The sequence below is a fragment of the Pseudophryne corroboree genome, chromosome 7, assembly GCF_028390025.1.
Source record: "Pseudophryne corroboree isolate aPseCor3 chromosome 7, aPseCor3.hap2, whole genome shotgun sequence".
Taxonomy (NCBI): domain Eukaryota; kingdom Metazoa; phylum Chordata; class Amphibia; order Anura; family Myobatrachidae; genus Pseudophryne; species Pseudophryne corroboree.
In genome coordinates this window covers 203430388-203436844 of record NC_086450.1, presented here as the reverse complement: position 1 = coordinate 203436844, position 6457 = coordinate 203430388, and the positions used below count along the sequence as shown (strand labels likewise).

General features: G+C 41.3%; 1 pseudogene; it reads left to right on the top strand.

Moving 5' to 3' along the window:
* The first annotated feature begins 6137 nt into the window (after nt 1-6137).
* On the top strand, nt 6138-6256 carry LOC134947105 (5S ribosomal RNA; annotated as a pseudogene).
* The last annotated feature ends 201 nt before the right edge of the window (nt 6257-6457 follow it).

Below are 6457 nucleotides of genomic sequence, written 5' to 3'. Positions count from 1 at the left end.
AGAAAAACTTTCTTGACAAATTTCTCTGCATATTCAGCAAATGTCTTGGTATCTCCAGGAGGTATCATGTTTACTATGGCAGGGCCATCCAATATGGCCCATGATGCTGCAGTTTTTTCGGTTGGATAGTCAGACATATTTCTAAAACACTGAAGAGGGTCAGATTTCTTAGCTTTTTTAAGGTACTCATAGTCTGACAAAGATAGTGGAAATGGTTGATTTTCATGGTTGAAGAATTCATCAAGATCAGAACCTCATTGTTGACAACCAATGTACAGTTTTGAGAAAAAACTGTCTTCATTTCTCATGGCTCTTATTGCCAATTGGACTTTGTTTTTTACAGGGTGTTTTGCCATAAACAATTTAACTTGATTGCGTTTGAGTGGAGTATCAGTTGATAAAGGGGGTAATTCAGATATGATCGCAGCAGCGAATTTGTTAGCTAATGGGCAAAACCATGTGCAGTGCAGGTGCAGTGCAGGTTTGCAAAGAGAGTTAGATTTGGGTGGGTTATATTTAGTGATGAGCGGGTTCGGTTCCTCGGAAACCGTACCCCCCCGAACTTCACCCATTTTACACGGGTCCGAGGCATACTCGGATTCTCCCGTATGGCTCGGTTAATCCGAGCATGCCCGAACGTCATCATCCCGCTTTCGGATTCTCGCGAGATTCGGATTCTATATAAGGAGCAGCGCGTCGCCGCCATTTTCACTCGTGCATTGGAAATGTTAGGGAGAGGACGTGGCTGGCGTCCTCTCCGTTTATTAATGTTGCTGCAAATATTTGTGCTTATTGCTTAATTGTGGGGACTGGGGAGCAGCTGTATTATATAGGAGGAGTACAGTGCAGAGTTTTGCTGACTAGTGAACACCAGTATTATACGTTGTCTGCCTGAAAAACGCTCCATATCTGTGCTCAGTGTGCTGCACATATCTGTGCTCACACTGCTTTATTGTGGGGACTGGGGACCAGCAGTATTATATAGGAGGAGTACAGTGCAGAGTTTTGCTGACAGTGACCACCAGTATATATAGCAGTACAGTACGGAAAGGCCACTGCTCTACCTACCTCTGTGTCGTCAAGTATACTATCCATCTAGATTCTATACCTGTGGTTCATTTTAGTTTTGCAGTTTGCTGACAGTCACCACCAGTATATATAGCAGTACGGTACGGAAGGCCACTGCTCTACCTACCTCTGTGTTGTCAAGTATACTATCCATCTAGATTCTATACCTGTGGTGCATTTTAGTTTAGCAGTTTGCTGACAGTGACCACCAGTATATATACTGTAGCAGTACGGTACGGAAGGCCACTGCTCTACCTACCTCTGTGTCATCAAGTATACTATCCATCTAGATTCTATACCTGTGGTGCATTTTAGTTTTGCAGTTTGCTGACAGTGACCACCAGTATATATAGCAGTACGGTACGGAAGGCCACTGCTCTACCTACCTCTGTGTCGTCAAGTATACTATCCATCTAGATTCTATGCCTGTGGTGCATTTTAGTTTTGCAGTTTGCTGACAGTGACCACCAGTATATTTAGCAGTACGGTACGGAAGGCCACTGCTCTGCCTACCTCTGTGTCGTCAAGTATACTATCCATATAGATTCTATACCTGTGGTGCATTTTAGTTTTGCAGTTTGCTGACAGTGACCACCAGTATATATAGCAGTACGGTACGGAAGGCCACTGCTCTACCTACCTCTGTGTCGTCAAGTATACTATCCATCTAGATTCTATACCTATGGTGCATTTTAGTTTTGCAGTTTGCTGACAGTGACCACCAGTATATATAGCAGTACGGTACAGAAGGCCACTGCTCTACCTACCTCTGTGTCGTCAAGTATACTATCCATCTAGATTCTATACCTGTGGTGCATTTTAGTTTTGCAGTTTGCTGACAGTGACCACCAGTATATATAGCAGTACGGTACGGAAGGCCACTGCTCTACCTACCTCTGTGTCATCAAGTATACTATCCATATAGATTATATACCTGTGGTGCATTTTAGTTTTGCAGTTTGCTGACAGTGACCACCAGTATATATAGCAGTACGGTACGGAAGGCCACTGCTCTACCTACCTCTGTGTCATCAAGTATACTATCCATCTAGATTCTATACCTATGGTGCATTTTAGTTTTGCAGTTTGCTGACAGTGACCACCAGTATATATAGCAGTACGGTACAGAAGGCCACTGCTCTACCTACCTCTGTGTCGTCAAGTATACTATCCATCTAGATTCTATACCTGTGGTGCATTTTAGTTTTGCAGTTTGCTGACAGTGACCACCAGTATATATAGCAGTACGGTATGGAAGGCCACTGCTCTACCTACCTCTGTGTCATCAAGTATGCTATCCATCTTGATTCTATACCTGTGGTGCATTTTAGTTTTGCAGTTTGCTGACAGTGACCACCAGTATATATAGCAGTACGGTACAGAAGGCCACTGCTCTACCTACCTCTGTGTCGTCAAGTATACTATCCATCTAGATTCTATACCTGTGGTGCATTTTAGTTTTGCAGTTTGCTGACAGTGACCACCAGTATATATAGCAGTACGGTATGGAAGGCCACTGCTCTACCTACCTCTGTGTCATCAAGTATACTATCCATCTAGATTCTATACCTGTGGTGCATTTTAGTTTTGCAGTTTGCTGACAGTGACCACCAGTATATATAGCAGTACAGTACGGAAGGCCACTGCTCTACCTACCTCTGTGTCGTCAAGTATACTATCCATCTAGATTCTATACCTGTGGTTCATTTTAGTTTTGCAGTTTGCTGACAGTGACCACCAGTATATATAGCAGTACGGTACGGAAGGCCACTGCTCTACCTACCTCTGTGTCGTCAAGTATACTATCCATCTAGATTCTATACCTGTGGTGCATTTTAGTTTTGCAGTTTGCTGACAGTGACCTCCAGTATATATAGCAGTACGGTACGGAAGGCCACTGCTCTACCTACCTCTGTGTCGTCAAGTATACTATCCATCTAGATTCTATACCTGTGGTGCATTTTAGTTTTGCAGTTTGCTGACAGTGACCACCAGATGTATATTTAGACCCTTTGGAGCCAAGGTGTCTAGTTTAAAGGTCCATTCACTCTCCTTTTTGAGGAGCATTCGTGTAATGTCTCCACCTCGGATTCCTGGTTTAATTTGCTCAAGACCGTATACTTTGAGATCTTGGACTGAGCTTGAATGATGAGTTAGGAAGTGTTTTGCAATAGTTGTCAGTTGTTGCATTCTTAGTTGGTGTTTGGCAGCATTCCTAATATTACTCATATGTTCAAGAGTTCTGATCTTTAGCATGCGAGTAGCCATTCCTACATATCTCAGACCGCATGGGCAGGAGATACAATAAACCACGTTCTTACTTTTGCAGTTGAAAAATTCATGAATTGTTATCTTATCGCCGTATTTGTCCACCAGTTCTTGTATATTAACCACGTGTTGGCAGATCTTACAGTTACCACAGGAGTAGCTTCCTTTAATTAATGGCCCACGTGGTGGTTGTTGTAAGAAGTGGCTACTGACTAAAAGGTCCTTTAGATTGGGTGATCGCCGCCAACTAAGTTCAATTTTGGTATTTAGTTTTTTGGCCAGATCTTCGTCAGAAAGTACAACGTGCCAGTGTCTTTGTAGGATTGACTTGATCTCCCTCCATTCTTTGCAAAAGTCCCCCACAAATCTTATGGTTTGGGATTCTTCCTTACGTTTTTTTGTTGTTGTATTGAAGATTAAATTTTCTCTTGTGGTCTGGGTTATGTTATTTTTGGCTTTTTTGATGGATCGCATACTGTATCCTCTGTCTTTTAATCTGAGTGTTAGTTCTTTACTTCGTATCTTGAAAACTTCATCATTTGAACAATTTTTCCTGAGGCGTAGAAATTCTCCTTTTGGAATATTGGTTATTGTAGGGGGAATGTGTGAACTGGTTTGATACAGAAGAGTGTTGGTGGCTGTGTTTTTCCTGTATATTTCTGTGGAGATCATATTGTTGGTGTCCCTGTAGATTCGAAGATCCAAGAAGGAAATCACTTATCATCACGTCATCATCATTCCTCTCACCTATACTCTCACGTCATACCCTTCACTCACACTCCCTTTCTTCTCACATTCATACTGACATACACAAGGGCATTTCATACTCACAACCATAATCACTGCCCTCATACCCACCAGCTTACCAGGTCCGTCTCCTTCTTCCGGTCCCTCCTTTCCCCCTTCTTCCCCTTTCCCCTCCCCCAATCATCACATAATCTCCCTCCCCCTTCTCCCCTTCTTCCCCTTTTCCCCTTTCTCCCCCCTCCTAACCCTTAACCGCCCGCCGCCCACCCTGCCAACCCTCCCCCCACTCACCCTTCCCAGTCCCACCCCACATTCAACATCACTCTCTCACCTTCTCCCGTCATCCTCACTCTAAATCACCTTATCCTCACTAAATCACCGCAATAAATTCTTTACTCAGCACCCGATCAATTTTTAACCCCACCATAATTTATTACACACCCCTAACTTATTTCAACTTCTTTTCCATATATCCTCCTAAATTTCCCAACTTTCTCCCCATGCTTTCCTCCCAATATACATCACACCCATAATACTCTCACAATCTATACAAACAACTGCTCTCTGCCTCTGACAACTGATAATCAATAGGCTTTGTTATCACAACTTGGTTCTTCATAACTCACAGTGGTCTGATCACCCCTCTACACTTACTGCATGATTCTCATTTTTATATTTTTATTATTTTTTTCATTTTTTTCATTTATATAAAAAAAAATTTTTTTATATATTTTTATTTTTCATCAATATTATTATTTTCATTTTCATTTACTTCTATTTTCTATCATCCTAACTATTTATCCTGCTATATTATTCTTATATTTAATTTTATTTATATTCAATAATTTTTTTTTTTATGTATTTACTTTTACTTACTTTTGCATTCACTTCCAATACCGTTTGTAGTATCTATACATTATTTAAATTTAATTAAATTTATTTTTATTATTTTATTTCCATTACGTTATACAAACTGGCCCTTAATTCAGTTTTTATGTCCTCTCCCCTTTTTGTTCTTCAAACCTAAATCAAATCAATATAAGAATAAGCTGAGTCCTATTATATTCTTAATGATATCTCTTAGTCTGCTACTATTCACTTTCCTACTTATGTGATCCAATTTAGACCATTACAAACAGGTGCTCTTCACACTTTCATTATTAATCAATTGACTGTGTACATAAATATCGGCAGCGGGGAACTCTGAGAGCAGGCGATCATGTGATCAAGCTCTCGGAGCGAAACGCGCGTCACTTCCGGTCCCAGCGCCCGAACTTCCGGTCGTGCGGACCGCGGCCGCCGGCGCCTCACTCATCGACTCCTGCCTCATCCACCAGTCTGAGGGTCTCCTGTAAGGGTGGGGTAAGACAGCCATCGGCTATTGGCCGAAAACGGGCGCTCCCTGCCCGACCACGGCTCCCCACTGCTTTCCCACAAGGTTTACTATGCACTTCCCCATCTAATAGGGCAAGTAGTCAAATGTATGTTGTATGATATATCCATATATTTATATATTTATTATCATTATACTCAACATTTCTTCTGGTGCATAACTACTGGGTAACTATTGGTTAAATGTGGAGAAGGAGGAACCCTCTCACAAGGGACAGGTGTAAATTACCATATATGCTTTAATCAATAGGGTTATTATTATATTGTAAGACACATTTGCTATTGTCCTTATTATTGTGGAGATTACAAAACCCTCTTGTTGCTTGGGCTGTTTTTGGAGCACAATTGTAATAGAGTTTCCATTTATTCTGCCATTGTGGGCACCATAAAAGTCCTCCTACCGCTCAGGCTGTTTTGGGAGCACAACTGTAAAGAGGTTATGTTTCGGTAACAACAATTGCAAGATTCCAGAAACAGCATTATCATTTGAAGTTAGAATACCACTGACAAGATCTTCCAACAAGAATCTATTAATCCACTATATTATTATTATTATTATTATTATTCATTATTATTTTTTCTTCTCCTAAATATTCATTTATTCTGTGATTGATCCTGGGTCCCAATATAATCGGTAAACGCTGCGCCTAGGAGACAAACTCACCTACGGTCAGACCGCACTGAGTATGCCCAAACTCGTCTGATCTTGGAAGCCAAGCACTGCAGGGCCTGGTCAGTACCTGGATGGGGAACCACCAGGGAATACTAGGTACCGTAGGTATTTTACTCTCCAACAATTATAGCAATTTGGGACCCACTATCAACCGGATCTCAGGCCAATAGCAATTGTCAGATCATATCGGATTCGAGGTAGTGACCTCATTTATATAAATTCCTGATTATAGAGGATGTATATGAATTATCTCTATGGATGAGGATTTGTTTATTTTCGCTCACCTATATTATTAGTTCGCCCATAATA